The sequence below is a fragment of the Andrena cerasifolii genome, chromosome 12 (assembly GCF_050908995.1).
Source record: "Andrena cerasifolii isolate SP2316 chromosome 12, iyAndCera1_principal, whole genome shotgun sequence".
NCBI lineage: Eukaryota > Metazoa > Arthropoda > Insecta > Hymenoptera > Andrenidae > Andrena > Andrena cerasifolii.
Window position 1 is genome coordinate 4830033 of NC_135129.1, and position 19456 is coordinate 4849488.

The following is a 19456-nucleotide window of genomic DNA, read 5'->3' on the forward strand; positions in this document are numbered from 1 at the left end:
TTCTAGCTGCCACTAGTAACACTATTGTACAGAATTTGATCTTTAGCACTTACAGAGTTTTCTACGAGGACTCTTCAATTGTTTGGGCGTACAGAAGATGTTGAAGTAATTTTTAAGGGTTGGTTTTGAGATTCTAGTTTAGAATGGGAAAGGGGATTGAGGTTCTTTTAAATGATGATGGATGTGTATGTTTTAAATCTGTTGAAATGCTTTTACCCTCTACGTGGATCGTTTGCAGAAAAATAGGCGAGGCCCAGACACAGTTTTTGAGAGAAATGGATAAAACAGTACATTTGGTAGGGAAGAAAGGACCTTAACTCTTAAAGACTAAACGAGCAGAAACTCGAAATTCTTACGAATCTAAAGTTTGAAATGGAAAACAGGTGCAGTGATGAAGAACATATTTAGAAAATTTGTGGCTCCCAAAGAACAATTACACTAGTTTACAGCCATTTTGCGCAGCAGATGCCGCAATTTTTTTCTTATGTAAAATGGCCCGCTGATTCCGAAAATAAGGTCCAAAAAATGTCTATGGCAATCAATACGTTTTTGAGATATGGACAGGTGAATTTTTTACCTGTCTGTCAAAAAGGTAGTCCCACTTAATTGCGAATATCTCGTGTTGCGAATGTCCAATTTGGTCGAAAATTATATCAAATTAAAGACAATTGAATCGCCAACAAATGTACCTGACAAAATTTTCAAATATGTGAAAAAAGTCATTTTTCTCGCCCAAAATTGAGATCGACAATTCATTTGATCATCTGGGAAAAATCGAAATCGCAACAATGGGCCCAGTTTCTCATTTCTTACGTTGAGTCTGCACTTTTACGAAGAAAACAAGCTGCTACTGAAGAAAATCTAAATGACTCAGAACTAACAGAAGACAAATAATAATTTAAGAGCATTTTCACATCAGCCACTATTCGCAGTACCCACTTGACACACATAGCACTCACTTAACGACGATAAAAAGCGGTGCAAGCTATGTTAATATTTCTGCATCGGTATCTGTCACGAGTCACAGGAGTGTCTCCTCTTAAAAGCCTTCAACACTCCCCTCATTCAGATTCCTCGACCATAAATCATTCCCCAAGTCTCTTGCACATAGACCAGCCTCAGTGTACCAAACAATGAAACATTCACGTTCATCAGGAATGCCGAGGCCGCCAATCGCTCCAGAGTCTAGACATTCTAAAACGAAACGCCCGAAAAGTTCGGAGCTGGTCGCAAATAATTCCGCTTCAAGACAATCCTGTGTGCCCATCGAGCCACAATCGCGAAGTAACATCCTCGGTGGACGCGCGAGACGACGCTTTCGCAGCCACTACCCCGCCATTTCCTCGAAATAAAATCTTTAATGGAGTCGAATATGTGGCAGCTACTGCGTAAGGAATTAACAAGAAGGAAATAGGTCGGGCCAAGCGGAAAATGGCCAATTTCTCAAATACAAGATTGAACTCTGAGCGGCTCTTTCTGTCTGTCTGCCTGTCTCCCTTTACTCCCCCTTAGCCCGCTCTTCCTCATTGAATCTCTCCTTTGAGATGCAGCCGAGAGAAGCCAAAGAAGCCTATGAAAAGGTTGCGCGCCTTGTTCACTGGCTGCTCTCCCCCATTTCGTTTTAATACTTCAACGACCATTCTCGACGAAGAATGTTCCCAGCGTCTACGGGAATCCGTGGATACAGTACCCGTGCTGCCATACGGAAACACGGAGCAGAAGGAACGAGGGAAGCGACTGAGAGGCTGGGAGAATGGATGCAGGTATGTGGACGAGGCACACGTCGACGACGGTTGCATTATCGATTCGCCAGAACCCTGCCACGACATTTCCTACGCGATAAAACCGCCCCGCGTTTATTTCGCGGGGGCGAGGGGCTTGACGATGTAATAGCACTTGAGAAATTTCAGGAATTATTATATACACGTAGGGTGCAACACGATATGTGGGAAGTAGAAGAAGAATATGTTGAATACTGAAATGAATAAAATAAATTCGTACAAATATTCACTATTGGTCAAATGTTTGGACTTGGAGCATTTCATTAAAATTTAGTAACACTAGCAAAATACCTGTGCTTCGCTAGGGTGGAATAATTAAAAAAAAATTTAAGTAATTTTGTATGTAATTTTTGTAAAGTAAACTTTGTTTAACGAACATTTATATATAGACGCCCCAATTCAATGTACACTTAGCACGACATGTTAGAGAAAGGTCTGTTACCAAATCTAGATTTGACCCTTTAAGCGGAAATTGTGCCTTGTTGCACCGAAAAATAGGTAATTCTTTATGAATTTTTTCGACAAAAACGATTCGACTAATTAATTTGAGGTTTGGCAGGCTGTTTTATTGTATCTTGAAGTACTGTTCTGAATTTTTTGTGACAGTGAAAAAAAACATGGCAGATACAGAGAGAGCGTTGAATACTAAGCGGGTGGCCCTGGCGTTGACGAAAAGTACTGCAAGGGTTATCCGAAACACAAGAAGGAAAAGAGATTCTTAAACTATATATGAATGTGGCTATGAGTGGTAGTAAATCAAGTTAATGTCTGATCTTAAATTCATTTGTGTTACGAGGAAATCCTCGTTTCCCTTCACTTTCAAAGTGATTCTAAAGTTTTAGTCGATGCTATGCTCAGTTTTGACATTGTTCCCAAGTTACAAGCATCTTGCTTTCTAACCTGTGTCTGTTTACGTTCACAAGAGCTGATCAAAATGACCAACCTTGCAATGGAAGTTTGTAAACGGTCTGGCATTGATTTCCTTATCCATACGATACAAGCAGGTGTTACTCGGATTTACTGGCGAACTTGTTCAATTAATTGACGGAACAAGTAGTCAGATAGAATCAGTTACACTGGCCGACTAAATTACCGGAATACAGCATAAATGAGAAATAACTCAGCAAGTGCTACGAAAAGAGAAACATTCAATCACACCTAATAGTCACAATTGAGGAATTGAGAGCAACCACGGATTAATCCCAGTACTCGGTAAACGGAGAAATAGGCAATGTAAAAAATAGGGTTTCAACAGCATTTTGTTTTGCAGGCGTTGCCAGTGCAGTCATAAATTTACCTTTTGATGCTACTCGAAATGCTTCACAATGAAGACATAATTAATTTTCCATTTAATTTTAATAAGTGCTCGTCACAAAATTTCAATGCAACGAGTGATTTTGTTATGCCATATCGTTTTAAAAATAAACAAATGGATTTTCCCTATTTTATATGATTACTATAGTCTATTGGAATACATCACAGCTACTAACTCAATTCCACAAAAAATGTAGATTACAGTAAATCCCTGTTATGAGCTCGACGAACAGAGCTGGTGGCGAGCTCATAGCGGGTTGCGGACATGATTCCGCGCGGCCAGTGGCTGTGTCGACTCTTTCGTTTCCTCTCGCTCGTTGTCGGGTTCTCCCACTCTCTTCCGCAGGCTTCCAAGAAATGGTGGGGATAGTCGCCGGGCTGTCAACGGGAGGTAAAACGAGCTCATAACGAGGATTTACTGTACTCCGCCTTTGTTCTCAATGCGTCAATTAATTCTCAATTCTTCTTCGAATTCAATCATTCCCAAGTACTCAGCTAATTCCTCCACGCCTCCTGCTCTCTTATCAGTTACCAAAACTAAAATCCAAAGATCAAATAGCACCGTAAAGCCACACTTCCCGCCAAACCTAAACAACACCCATTCATCAAAACTACTCCAATCTTTCGCTTCCCACGGTCGAATAGGCTCACCATTCCCCCCAAAATTACCCATCACGATATCAGTCAGCAGCACGAAACACTTTGGCGAGTGCTTTCAGCTGCCACCGCGGCGCGAGTAATTACACGCGTCAGCCTGTATGCGTGGCGCGTTGCGTGCAACAACACCCCGCGACTTTTTCTCCCTTTCCGGTAGCGGTGGAATCCCAGACTCATTTCCTCCGAGATTACCGTCAGAAACGTTCATTGTCTCGCGCCGGTCCACGTTTATTCGCCTGGGTCACCGCATTCTGTCATTTATCCCGCCACTCTGCTCCGCTCGCCGCTTATGGGGTTTATCCCCGTTCATCCGCGCACGAGGCAGCGGAGCATTTTTCAGCGAGCAACCACGGGACACACCCGGGGCACCGTTACCCGACGATAATTAATTAACGCGCTCCCTCCTTGGAAAAAACGTTGCTCCCCACCGATGACCGTGTAATTTGTTCTGCTTCGCGACGGAATGGACGGGGACGCGTTTTTCTTGAAGCGAGGGGCTGGCTCTTTGAGGACGGACACGCGGATTCACTTCTAACGACTCCGCGGACGAGATTCGAAGATATTTCTGTGAGGTAATTCTGGGTTGCTTGCGACATTTATTTAACGGTAGTTGATCGTGTGTGTTTCTCTCCCCTTCCTGTTTTCGTCCATGTTTGTAGTCGAAATGATTTTTCAATCGCGTTTACTTTAACTGTGTGTAGGTAACTTCAGTTCTATTTATTTGTATTTTCGATTAGTTTAATTTTTAGTTTTACAAATATAGACATAAAGTTAAAATTTATATAAATTAATATAATTTAATGTTTTCTCTTTAAAAAAATCATTCTTTTTAGGCCGCCACACTGTTTACGGAGTATTCGGGTTTACGGGCGATAGCGACACTCATACAGATTAAGTATTTTTTTGAATTTTTTGTTTCAGATAAGCCAGAGCCGGGAAATCACCTGCGCCACGAGCATAGGTATCTCTTTTTTAGGCGCTAAAATAACGTTGTAAAAAAACAATTGAAACAAATTTAAAAAATTCTTTTCAATTTTTTTTGTATGATATAAGAGTAGATTTATAAATACCAACAAGATTTATTTCATTATATGTTGTATTTACTCAGGAGAAAATCTTTAAAAATAGTAGAATGACCCCTTAATGGTTAAGCTTATCAGCAGTATTGCTACTGCAGCTTCGCATTTACTCTAGTTATTTACTAATTACTATTCGTGAACTGTAAATGGAGCTTAAATTCTGTTAACCCTCGGTTGTCACACCTACTTTTTCGAACGTCTTTGTCACACTGGGTCAATTTCACCCTGCCAATTTTCAGCCAGTCGTTATTTAAAAACTATTTCTTAAATTGAGTCTCAAAAATTCTGAGATAAAGTTTAAACATTGTAGAATATATGCCCATCGTAGAAAGTTGACATTTAAAATGTCATCATGCTTAAAAATAATTTGAAGCAATAAGAGTTCCGACAAAAAGTTTTTTGTTTAAAAAAATCGCAGGGTCAATTTGACCCAGTGTGACAACCTAGGGTTAAATGAATTATTCTGTGTTGGTTCCTTTTTCTTATTCAAAGGGGGTTGTATTTTGTACAGGGTAGTATTACATGCGGATCTGCCACTGAAATCTGTGCTGATTTATTTGTAATACCTGTGTACCTAAAGCTTGATGATTTGGTTTCTAAATTTTAAGTGTTTTAACTAAGAACTCTTTCCTTCTTGTTACGACAACAATATATTATGTATTGTAATTGTCGTTGCTGAAGTTTATGCATTTTCTGGCAAAGTATATTCGAAATTTGATCCCAACACGTGTAACTTGATTATCAAATGTAATTCAACTAGCGTAGGATTCCCGGGGGCCGTGTATGAGTTGTGTTTACTCAAGAAATATTAGTAGAATGTCTCCTGAACATGCAAACGTGTCTTAATTTCCATGCATGGCGGCTAAGCTTCCTGTAGCGTCAGTGCTTTGTAGCTTTTAAAGGAAAGCTTGCAGCATAAAGTAAGTTTTCGAGAGAAAACAGGATGAACCAGACCTTATCATTAAGTACAGGGAGTAATAATGGGATATTGCCCTTATTAAGATATAAAACAGAAATAGGTCAACATTGAACTTTAAATATATTGCTGTATGTAACGTCCCAATGCTTTCCTACTAACTTTCTAACGGTGCGAGATTAAACAAAAAATTAAACACAACAATAATTAGCACTAGCGTGACTATGACCGAAGAAAAATTTGTTTGTTTTGTTGATTCCATAAAAGAAACTGTAAATAGAAAAAAAATATGTGTCCTAGCGAGCTTTACAACACTACATCTCGTATTCAACATTTAATTTCCCAATCTTTCTTAGCGTTTGGACAACTCTTTTTCGCATTTTCGAGCGTTAGTCCCCTTATCGCACCTAGCCCTTCAATTGTTAAAATAAACACATTAAAAGACGAAGCAACGCGACACCTTTAAGGGCTGATTTTACCCCTCTAAGAAAAATTACTCCTCGCGTACTCCGATATGCCGTACGTTCACACGAAGTTCCATTAAAATACAGAATTTTCGGGTTGGGAACGTTTCCTTGTCAGCCCCCCCCCTCCCCCCGCCCCAAACTCAGAGCCGCGATTTTATTTCTATCAGCGTGTTTGCGTGACTTATTTGCAAACCAGGCGCGAGCCCTCGGTGTTCAAGAATTTATCCGAAACTCGATTTCGAACGTGCCGCATCGAGCGCGATTTGCATCCCCCTACCCCGTTCGTCGAAAACAAGATTGTCTATGGGAAGGACGCGGCGTCGTACGCCCCCTTCAAACGCCGAGCGGCAGCGATTCGCTGTAACGAAGGGGGTGACTCGTACAATTCCATGAATATTTCATACGTATCTCGCGGTGTATCGAGAACGCCGTCGTTTCGCTCCCTTCCGCCCCTTTCCTCTTTTCCCCCTTTTCCCGCCATCCAGCGTTTTGCGAGAGGCAGCCCCCACGGTCGGATGAAAAAGCTTCGCCACGCGTGTGCGCGTCGTAATAATTTCGCGCTCTCCCACTTACGCGCGGGCACACGTGCACGCGGCATTTCCCTTATATAATCCTTAAGAGGGGCGGCGATGCTTTCTTCTGTTCGCGGATACACATGTATGTATTTATTGTTGCTCCCCTCCCACCGTCGTAATCACCGACAAAGCCACCACTCCCTCCAGGGTCCCGTAAACGCTCGCGATGGGAATGAACGGGGTATAATGTAAATCCTCTTTCAGCCTCGTCCTCCTTTTACGCGTTGTAATGCGAATCTCGTCCCTGGGCACCGCGTAATTAGCGCGGTAAATATGTATAAAACGTAGCCGCGGCTTTCCGCGATAACGATCTTTCGCGGAGGGGATAAAGAGTCGAGGGGGCGGTGTTGTGTTTTAAATAATTCTGGTTTAATGTCGGCGCTCGGCGAGGGTGCAGGGTGGACTCGCGGGGGAACGGAGTTGTGAATTTCATGGGGCTTCTGAATTCTTTTGTCGCGGTTCTCCTAGGCCTGCTTCTAGGTGGTTTGAGAAGCTTTCAAGATTGCAAGATTGGGGTGTGAAATGAGATTTTAATCCTTCGTGGTCACTGGAGGTGTACGACCTTGTCAATATTTCTGTTAATTTTTAGACCTTAATAATTATATTTAAAAATTTGGCGAATTTTAAACGAAAGAAAATCGCTTTTATCCACAACTACTTTTTCAAATACAAATTTCAATATATCAAAATTTACGTTTCTAGAAAAATATTGTTAGAGGGTGATTGAATGAGTATCACTCTAAGGTTAACAGACTCAAAAAATATACGAATGTACCCGTCCTGGCCACGTTTGCCCACTCTCAGATTTCATTTGCCCACCCTCCAGAATTTAAATAAAACATAAAAACCGCGAAAAAATGAGAAGAGATGAAACGATCGCGTTAAAGTTCGATTATTCTCGAAAATATTATCAAAATCGTTCTTTCAACGATGCAGTCCGTTAGTTTAGATGTAGAAGAGATTTGCCCATGCATTAATTTCGTATGCCCACCCTTCAGAATCGAATTATTAATGAAGATAGCCAAGTAGTGCGGTACCCGTTGAAGCGATCGCGTTAAAGTTCGATTTTTCTGGAAAATATTATCGAAATCGTTCTTTCAACGGTGCAGTTCGTTAGTTTACATGTAGAAGAGATTTGCCCATGCATTAATTTCGTATGCCCACCCTTCAGAATGGAATTATTAATAAAGATAGCCAAGTAGTGCGGTACCCGTTGAAGCGATCGCGTTAAAGTTCGATTTTTCTGGAAAATATTATCGAAATCGTTCTTTCAACGGTGCAGTTCGTTAGTTTAGATATAGAAGAGATTTGCCCATGCATTAATTTCGTATGCCCACCCTTCAGAATCGAATTATTAATAAACATAGCCAAGAAGTGCGGTACCCGTTGAACCGAATACCTTTCTGTTCGTTTTTTTTCCGAATGAATTATCAAAATCGATTGTTCTTACCTTAAAGGTTGAAGGTGTTTGGTGACATGTTATCCAAGAAATGTTGCACACACTTCTTTCTCACTTTATTCGAACGACACTTGAATTTGTATCGCTCATCGAATACTTCACACTTTTCACACATCTGCAGCATGTGCAGAATAACACCAGAGTGGTTTTCTAGTCATTTTTCACTAATTACCGCAATGATATCGCACAACGGAAAATAATATAATCTCACAGTCACTTCACAAACCGTAAATGAATGCACGGTCTTGCAAGAGTTGCGTCCGAACTCTGTAGACCGACTGACTTTCGTGCGTCGTTGGAAGGAATTCGAGGGTATCGCAGACATCTGTTTACGTTTCGGCACGTTCGATGACGACACGCAGCGCTGCTACCCTAAGGGGTCGCAACGCCGAGTGCCACTGCTGAAACGTAAACAGATGTCTGCGATACCCTCGAATTCTTTCCAACGACGCACTTCTTGGCTATCTTTGTTAATAATTCGATTCTGGAGGGTGGGCATACGAAATTAATGCATGGGCAAATCTCTTCTACATTTAAACTAACGAACGTTAAACTAATGCATCGTTGAAAGAACGATTTCGATAATATTTTCTAGAAAAATCGAACTTTAACGCGATCGCTTCACCTGTACCCTTCTTTTCGAGGTTTTTATTTTTTATTTAAATTCTGGAGGGTGGGCAAATGAAATTAATGCATGGGCAAATCTCTTCTACATCTAAACTAACGGACTGCACCGTTGAAAGAACGAATTTGATAATATTTTCTAGAAAAATCGAACTTTAACGCGATCGCTTCACCTGTACCCTTCTTTTCGAGGTTTTTATTTTTTATTTAAATTCTGGAGGGTGGGCAAATGAAATCTGAGAGTGGGCAAACGTGGCCAGTTCGGGTATATTCGTATCCTTCTTTTAAAAAATTGAAATGCATTCATCGTGGGTGATGAAGACAAATTTTTTATTTTGTTCATAACTTTTTTTTGGAGGGTGGGCAAAAAAAATTTTTTATGGGGAAACGTGGGCAAACGATGGACAATCATTTCCCACCGACAAATCATTAAAATGTTTTCATGGGGGTGCTGATGAAAATTATTTTTTGCCATAATTTTTTTTTGAAGGGTGGGCAAACGAAATTTTTTTATGGGCAAACATAGGCATATGATGAACAAACGAATGCCGTTGAGTTTTTTTTAAAAAATCGAATTTGGGGGTGCTATCTTCACAGACCTATTTGCGGCGGGGCAAGTTTTTACGGTAACAACTAGCCCCTACCGACACATGTAGCAATTTCAAAGACTATTCTGCTTATACATGTATTCAAACGATAAACACTATTACACCATGTTCTTAAATGTCATTTGATCCATAAGAACGATTCAATCTATAATACCGACGTTAAATAATTGAAATAGACCAAAAAGTAACGATAGAAAAATTTGTACTTATCTGGTACGCGACTAATAGGTCCTTGCTTACAACCACACGATTCGCTGTCGCGGACGCTATTAAATTGGGCGACAGAGTGGCGTGATCAACTCACACGGAAAAAATAATTTGAAGTACAACGCTCTTTTTATATTGAAGCTAGAGCCGTCGGAACAACTTACCCCCGGAACTTTTAGCCCCGGTCTCCCCTACTTTCAGAAGAACATAGTGCACAAGTTTGGTTCAGTTATTAATCAATGAAAATTACTTTTCTATGCTAATTTTAGTAGCATGTCATACTTGATGAAATGTTATGTACAAAATGAATAATTACGAAGAAATACCTACACAAACGATTGACTTCATCACGACTGAAGAAATATTCACATGCGAATACGTAATGAAAGTACATAGAGGAAATATTCACACTTTCATTTGCCCTGACTTGAAACTTGGAGAGCCGTGTTGAAAGTATAAACAGTTTCAAATTTTGAAATATAGACATGAAACAGATTCACTCGAAAAGAATAATTCTAACGAAACAAACTATAAAATAAATATTTTAATAATAACTCCTGGCACCTCACATTATCGCCTGCATTCGAGTGAAAACTTCATCATTTCCTTAAAAGTACTCTCTGACTATTACGATTCAATTAAGCGACCCCCAAAAGTCGCCGGAAAATCTGCCTCAACTTTCACGCAGCGAACTTCCCTAATTTCCATCGATCCACCAGAATTTTCATCAAGACAGTGTTCCCTCCGAACTGCAACCCGACACAATGCAACGTTAATGGCCATTCCCCAAGAAAATTCACGCACAGGGAAGACTCGACGAATATATCAGGCCTTAATTCAGGATTCGGGCAGCAGCCCCTAACGACCGCGCGCAACTCGGCGCATAAATAAAGCGCGGAATCGGCAACGAGAAAGTTTCAAATTCTACTTTGCGGATTACGCGAAGGGTATCGCGCGTATAGGTTAGGCGAGGAGCAACCACGGGCATTATACAGTCGACGACGAAGTTACCAAGTGTTTGGGAGCAAGGGGTGAAAATTGGGCGAGCGGCCCAGGGGTGGGCGGCGAAGACATTTCCGGTAGCTTTATTCAAATCGCGGGAATAAATAATGAGAGGCAACCGCGCCAATATGGGGGCAGCATCGATCGCCCGCTGAAACTTGCCTCGTTAGAGAATCATCAAGGCGAATAAGAAACGAGCTGGATATATATATGTACTGTGTATGCTGGCGGAGGGGTGGGACGGGGTGAGGGGGGTTGGGGGAGGGCAGGAAATGCAAGACAGTAAAAACGAGAATGTAGAATCCAAGCTGCAATTCCTACCATTTTATGGCTCCGAGATACCGATGTAATGGAATAGAAAATTGTGTACTTTTCGCCCCGACGACATTCGCGAAGGAAGTTCACAGTGGCCATTTTTCTTTATATTCCTTCTCCTACGTACCCAGTTGTATTTTAAACGCGAACGACGGGAGATCGTTCACGGTCCTGCTGAAGAATCAGGACCCATCGTGGCGCAATTTTTCTGTCAAGAGAACGTAGACTGGTCGAGTCTCGGAATTTATTTCAGAAGTTACGTCGGGAGATTTGTCGTTCTGTGCACAGTAAATGATACTTATCACGCGCTGTTATATTTGAAAGGTGTGGGATAAAACACGGAATGTTCACTTTCAGTGATTCTGCGTATTTTGTTGGTGGCAACTGGGATCACAGAACTGTCGAATCAAAAAGGGTTATAAAGTAGAAATGTCCACATAAGACGACGTTAAATATTTGGTGTACTGGTTAAAAACAGGCAATGTCTACTCTCCTCTGGAACAAACTAAGGAATGTCCCCAGTCCTCCCACTTGCACTATGTATTTCTGATTAGTGTGAGCTTGCACTACTAGGGTGGCCCTTATTTTCAACCTGCGATTTCTTTTGCTCTCACCCCCTAATATGGTTCCATTTCATAAAAGAATCGTCCCTGAAAAAGATTATTGCGATCGGACAACAGGGAAAGTTTAGAATTCATCAATGGTTTGAATTTCAAGAATTTCTCAAAAACCGTAAGCCCTATCGAAATTTTGTTCAAATAATATTAAAAGAGCATTCAATTTTCTACAATTTCTGTGTATATAAGTTAGTCGTGTAATAATTATTCTACTATACAGAAACAAGTAAGCTTGCTTTTCGAAAAGCTAATGCCCTGCACTATCTTCACTAAGATGTTCCCGCATGGGTAAAATAAATTCTTTTTATCCCTTATAGTTTTGCACTGGGAAAACTTGGAAAAAACACGGTTACCTCATCATCCAAAAATCACGAAACTACTATCCTTCATCCCTAACCGTAGCTAAATAACACAGAACACCAAACTGCAGTGTCTAGGACCCCACGATGCTCATAAATATCATTGAATGATCTAATAACCGAATAACCCGCGTTGGACATTAAAAAGACAACGGACTACTCGAGCTTCCGTGTGACCGGTGGCTGCGAATACCTCGCCTCGAAGTTAACGACAGCCACTTTCAAAGAAGCCAGCTGCGAGCAGTACGCCTAATTCCCAGGCGAGTCGTTCACACCGCGGTTGCATTTCCGCTTGACGTTGGCGAACGCGCGACTTTCAAGAGCGCCCTATCCCACCCGCGCGTTTAATCCCGAAATCAGTTTCCCCCGTGCCGTTGAAATAACTTATTCGAGGGGGCCACTGCCGCCGGCGGAATATATATTCACGCTTTCCGCGGGCTCAACTGCCGTGAACCGTCGCGAATCGCGCGAAGCTAAGTGCGGGGCTGAAGAAAACTGCGCCAGAGAGAGAGAGAGGGACGGAGCCAGGCCGCGGAATGATGCGCTTAAATTTGCAGAACGCTTTACATAGGCGAGTATGCGCGGCGCGCGCGTGTATATATTTATATTTATAAATACAGAGCTGGAAGATTAAGTGGAGACCGAGAAGGCAACGAGTGCCTGCTGCTTATGCTGTCATCCTAGCTCTTTAATTCCCCAAATCTGCCTGCGCTACTCGCGAATTGGATACTCCAACCACCGTCGCAATATACACGGTAATTGCCGTTCAGATTCCCTTCGGTGTGTTTGGATTTTCTCAGGTTCTAGCGACTAATCAGTGGAAGATCGTGCGCGCGCGTAATTGGGTGTGATTACTGGGAGTGGCGAAGCTGAATTAAGAAGCTTGTACATATGGGAGTTGTCAAGTGAAACGGGTCAGACTATTATGAGGGTTTTAAAGAAATATTGTAGGAATAGGTTCCGTCATTCCTAGAGGTGTGCGAGAACCCGAAAATGTCGGAAACCTAAGGTCGGGACGGGTTAAGTCGGGTCGGGTCCGGTTCCCAAGAATTGTCCGGGATCCTCGAGGGAATCGGGATTCCCGATAATTCCAAGGACCCGTTTAATGAATACATCACACATTCAACGCATCGTAAGAAAAAGTGTAGAGGTATTGTTGATTCCTCGAAGTACAAACATCAGTCAGTCGTAATAATACGAATCCCGACACTTTCGGGAATCCCGGTACTTTCGAGAATCCCGACATTCACGGGAATTCCGAAACCCTCGAGAACCCGTCTCGATCCCGAGAAAAATTCCGACAGGACATTTTCGGGTTCTCGCACACCTCTAGTAATTCCTACATGTTCGGGAGCCACGGAAAAAAAGCCTCGGTGCGATGGGACTCGAACCCACGATCTTCGGATCCACTGCGCTACTGGCCAGTAGCCAGGCGCCTTACCAACGTCGCCAAAGCCGATCCTCCGAGGTCTCTGATTCCAGGCTCCCTCTCATTAGTGCTTCTGATCCCACAATATTGAATAGTTTATAGAAGTCCGCAGTGAAATGTAAAGTTTCTGATTTTGATATAATGTAAATTTTGGCTCTGATTCTAGAATTTATGTGTATACTAGTTATTATATACTGTGCAGGTCAATAGAGCGTTAGAAGCTACTTTCGTGAAAACTAGTGAGGATGGAGGCACCATTTTTATTCGACAACTTTAGAGTGCAGTGGATTCTTTTATGCGACATCCTTTACCGCTCATAAGTGTTTGCTCACTCACGAACACTGTTTACTGTTATAGCACGGCAGCATGGAACGAGCCTGCTAGATAATATTCGAGCGCAAGAAATGTTACGCGTGTTTGGGAACAAGTTCTAACAGTCAAAACGTCTTAGGCTTCTTCGCAATTTTCTGTTGTTAATACTGGAGAATCTCGCTGTTTTTCAATTCAATTCTTTCGTTCTTCTTAATAACATCTTTTAACACTCCTTTTAAAAAGAATTCATAAACCTTAGACAGTAGATGAACATTTTTTATACATGATGTACTAAATAAGAATCTCAGTGAAATGAAGCTACCTAAACTAATGTCTTTGCGCCTCCATTACGATTGTATAATTCTGTGCGCATGTCCCCATGTTTCCTATCATGATCGAATAGATGGGCCTACCAAGCAACGATAATCTCAACGAAGATTTCAAGCAGCAATTGTGCCCAGCAACAAACGCCTCATCAACAGCATTGGAAGCCGCGTAACCAGAGTTCGGTGTACCGATTCGTCTACCTATGTATGGTAAATAACGTGATTAGCAGTACTGGGGAATACCGTTAACCATGAAACAGCGTGTGCAGTCAGTAACAAGAATTAGATGATGCAAGGAAACATTGTGGCTAGATAAAATTTGAAACGATTGGATACGTAGGATATTTTCCTTTCTAATGATCCAGACACTAGCAACTTCTACTCGTGGAGGACTTAATCCGCTCTTTCACAAACTTCCAATCAAATCAGTTATTCTTAACCCTGCAGTGCACGCGTGGAGCTTGCCAGGCCCAAGTGACCAGTTAAATGTACACAAAGTGTTAAAGAGATATTTCATTTTGTTATAAATATTTTTCTTAATATAGATTGAGTGCAATAGTTTAGTGCAATATTTCCTCAAAACATCTATGCATTCCTGGATATGGAGATGTGGGTTTGTGAGGCCCAACGTGAGCAAAGATGCAATTTTAATATACATGTGCACTGCAGGATTAAAATGAGGCATGGAGAATAAAAATGGACTAACCCACATTGAAAAGATTAATCTTTCCTATTTTATATAATTAGTACAGTCTATTGGAAAACACTACTGCTCCTAACTCAATTTCGCAAAAAAAATGTGGGTTAGTCCGTTTTTGTTCTCAATGCCTCAAATATCAATTGAATCTCAAAGATTTCAAGAAACCTGCCCCAACATGAAAGTTTTCATCGCTCTTCAAAAGCTTGATGAATCTTCGAAATCTTAGATAGGTCTTGAAAATCTTGATATGCTTCGAACACCTTGATGACTCAGAATATTTTCTATTCCCAACTTGCCACACCCCATCAAGGTTTTCGACACCTATCAAACTCACCCTTCAAGACTCACCACGACTTATCCAATTCCCAAGAATTAAATACCATTCAAAACGCCCTGAACTCTATCGCCGCTGTTCCACAACTATGCCTGCCATTCATCTTGCACTTGAAAACAAGGCAACTGAAGAGTCCTTGTAGAGAACACTGTAAGTGCCAAAATTAAAAAAAGACTCACTGTTTTCTGCAGCGATTCTCCAATTCATGAAATGGTGATCAAGCAACAACCGATGAGGAATGCGTGGATATATGTATTCTCATCCGAGTTGTCAGTGGCAACCGAGGTGTCTCAGTTCGCGAAAGCCTTGCGTAATCGAATTCGGTGAAACGTCTGCAAAGTCGCGGCAGGAACAGCGAGACAGAGGGATAGTAAGTAAATCAAATGCACGTGACTCATGGCGGCGTTAACTGGTCGCACGACGGGAAATGGGATCAACACCTGCATGTATCACCGTCGGCGACGGTGTGCACTGCCGTCAGATGTACTGGACGATCGCAAATGCAATAATAACCGTTCCATGCGACAGCTCCCGCGTGTTGTTTAAGCGTTAACGGAGCACTAAGTTGATTTACTGGATCTTCTAGTTCGACCACTATTACGGTAGAAGTAAAATCAACTGGCCGCTCAAAACCCCTTCCGCGAGTGTAAATCATGCCAGACACTGTTCCTGCTTTTAAGCCATGGCAGCTAGTCTCTCTATTTGATAAACAGGCAACGGGGCGTCGGACGACAAGATTCTTAGGAAACCTCGTAGGTAGTTGTGGAACACAGGAATAATTTGATCCATTTCAATAATTCCTCGTGTACATTGTCCACTGTATCTCTGTGAAAATTCTAGCATTTAAGGGTTACACCACTTTGAAGCTTAAAAACGCAGGTGTCTTTAAGATTTTTTTTGTTGAGAAAATGATAAAGAAAATGAAAAATGTATAACAAAACACTTATTGTACAACTATTGAAGTAAGAGAAAAATTTGTTTGTTTCTTTCCTTTGACCAGTCCCACGCGAGCACCTTTTTCGAACGCGGCAAATTGGTGTGCAAGATAACTGCAAACAGTTGGATTCAAAGCAAAAATACCAACGTTTTCATTTTCTGCATGATATTTACTAATGAAATATGTAGGGATTTTCTAAAGTTTGTTTTTTTTTGTGGTGAACCTTTGAAAAAAGTTGTTATTTCTTATCTAAGAATTTGAGTATAAAAGTGTTCGTTGCAAGGTTATTTTTTAATATATCGCAAAGCCGCTACATATTTCTTTAATGAATATAAAGTTAGTAAATATTTCTTTAGAAAATGCAAATATCACGCGAAAGAAATCAGGATTTTAACTTTAAATAGCCGCCATATTGATTGAAATTAATATTTCGGAAAGTACTTTGATTTTAGATAATCTGGTTCCGAATGGCAGTACTCACCGCAAAAGCAAATTTTTCAAAAAGGCTTCTTGGATGTGGATTGTTATTTTATTATAAACATAAATATTTTTCTACGAAAAAATTACCAAATGTTCTTTAAATGTTGCTCTTTGAAGTGCAAAAAGTTCTGTAAGAATATATGCTTCCACTTTTTAAAAAAAAATTACAAACGTTCGCCTCTTTTCGGCCGCCTGACTAGGTATAACCCCTTAAGGGGGGAGCCTGGTGTAGCGGATCGAAGAAATCGATTTTTTTTTGTTGCATAAATCAATAGTTGAACATCACGACAATATGTTCCCAAAGCAGCAAAACGAAATTCGAAAAATTAAAGCGGATATAGCCGATTTTGCTACGGAGCGCCAGGCTACCACAAAACTTGAAATGTGTTTTTCTCGAAACGACAGTTTTATACTTTGCGGGCAATGTAACTCAAAAAATATTCAACCAATCGACTTGGCCTTGTGCACGGATATTTGTGAACATTTTCTTCATAGTACTAAGTTATTAGTATAATGATATTGTTTAAATAAATAACTTTTTTTTAGACATTTAAGGCAAAATTTCGCTGGAAACAGTGAACTTTTTATTCAAGAGGCCGCCATTTGTTCATTTTGCATCTTTTAAGTTTCAAATTTCTTCATTCTGTGCGTACACTCATAAACTAAAAGAAAATTGTTCGATTTTTGGTTTCAGATGAAACCAAAAGACGCTACGTTGCCCGCAGTGCAATAATTGCGTCGCCAACGGACTGGGCATAACTTTGTTATTTGCCGCTCTTTTTTAATAATTTTTTTTTGTTATATACCTTAACCTGTTAATACAATATCCTGAAAGTTTCAGAAAGATCTATCAAATACTTTCTTTAAAAAAAATTCCCGAAAAATGCTTCGATTTTCATTTAGTTACACCAGGCTCCCCCCTTAAGAAGAAGAAGACTAACTGCGAAAAAACGATGGTAAAATCTGACCGAATATTTTGAAGTAAAATTTCAAGAAATCATACAGGAGTTCTTTGATAATTAAAACTTCTATCAAGAAAGTTTCAGTCAGTAGTGCGCTCAAATGAGACGGGATATTCCCGACAGTTACACGGTGCAAAAACGAGCGTAGCTGGAAAAAGCGCGGCAGTACGGACAACGATATTATCTTGTTCCGTTTACTCACATCTTATTGTCGGAGGAAGCGGGAAGAAGCTAGGAAGACATCATCCTCAGCAGTAAAGGTAATCGCCGTGCAGAACTCGTTCCGTGGAGTACCCGACACAATTTCGCTTCACTCTTGTAATAAATTTATATCTCGACCAAACTATGCTCCAACTTTGACTTTAATTGTATTTTCCTGGAGAAAAGCAGTACAGTGTGAATTTTCTGAGACTCTAGGTACCGATAAAGGTATTCGCAAAAACTGTGCTATTAATATCAATGACTCGATGATACTGTTATATCACTGTAATTATGCAGATCGTTGAAAAAAGTGGCGTTAGAAACTTCAGGGGCATGTGGTACTCATCAAAACAAACAAAAAAGTCTTTACATTTTCTCCCGTCTCCTTAAACTCGTTTAAATTATTTTGTGTAGTACCTGTAGTCATTTTATTAATATGTGTGTATAGTACGAAAATAATATTTAATCCTTTCATTGGCGTTTAAATCAGTAAATATGAATAATAATTAAGTTAGTTCTATTTTTTTTTGCTATTCCGACCAAGTGCATTTTTTTCAAAACGACGAATCACATCACTTAGCAAACTAATCCTTCTAGCTTCTAAAAAAAACTCAAGTCGTTTGGATTAATTTTAAAAAAGTTATGTGATTTTAAAGAGCGTACGATTATGGCTGTGAGCCACTGTACATGGGTATAAAAATCAGTATACGAGACGTATTCATCAGTGACGCACACGGACACTGTAATTATAGAGCGACAAAGTTCATTCTTCTGTTTACTCTCCTGCCGAATGCCACCACGTGTTTATCTACTAATAAAAATGTTTATCTACGATCAAGTAGTGCCACTTAGTATTGTATTCACTTTGCCTGACTTTGTACTCAATGGATTTTAGATAGGCAAACAATAGAGTCTGGTATTCTGTTACAGGGGCATAGTTGAAAACGTCTTATAATTCTGAAATTATTGATTTTTGTACCCATGTTTATTCAAACTTTTTTTATGAGTACTACATACTCTTGAAATTTGGTAGCAACTTGTTTCAACACCCTGTATAAGTTTTTCTATTGTATAATTATGTACCAGCAGTGATTTTGGTAAACAATCGTTGAATGTATTTTAGTAGAAGTTTTTAAATGATTTCCAAGGGGCCAAGTTTATATTTGCGTTAACAGAAAAGAGGTAGTTCACTTTCAAGAAGGTGAAGTGTTTTTAAGCTAGTAAAAATCAGTTGTGTTTGGAAAATATATGCATGTTTGTTTGGTTAATTATTTCTTTGAATATTTTAGGAAATATCAATGCCCCTGTTTTAATGCAATACCTAGAATTTTATTTGCACACATTGATAGGATGAATGGCATTGTCTTGATTGTGTATGTACTTCAAAAAGTATGTTAACTTAGAAAATATACGTAGTTCATATTAAATGACAAATGAGTGGTTACATATTCCGAAAAGTATTTTAACTTCCCAGATGCTGATTCATATTACGAATTTTATAAGAGACTGATCATTTTAGCCATGGAAGCAACTCGAGCTCTCAGTTACTATATCTCACTACTGAATCAGGGTAACACAAACAAAGACCTTTCACAGGTTTTCAGAAGCAATATAAAACTTCCATTTTCATACAGTTTTGTTTAACAATAAAATTGTACTTTCTACTTATATTTCAAAATATACAAGAATTATAATTTTCGAAGAAATGGAGTAGAAGAAATATAAATGAAAATATACACCGTGTCTTTAGTGAAGTGTATAATTGTATATATAGACAAATAAATAACAATAAAAT

General features: G+C 40.0%; 1 protein-coding gene and 1 long non-coding RNA gene across 8 annotated transcripts in view; both read right to left on the reverse strand.

Moving 5' to 3' along the window:
• The window catches only part of Rho-5 (rhomboid-5), a 371266-nt gene that overhangs the window by 149528 nt on the left and 202282 nt on the right, over positions 1-19456 (reverse strand). The gene's annotated exons all lie outside the window — the stretch shown is intronic.
• Positions 1-19456, reverse strand: part of LOC143375069 (uncharacterized) — a 60743-nt gene that overhangs the window by 40124 nt on the left and 1163 nt on the right. For both annotated transcript variants that reach the window (XR_013086798.1, XR_013086799.1), the window contains exon 2: positions 17663-17836. This is a non-coding gene — a long non-coding RNA (uncharacterized LOC143375069). The remainder of the gene's footprint in view (positions 1-17662; positions 17837-19456) is intronic.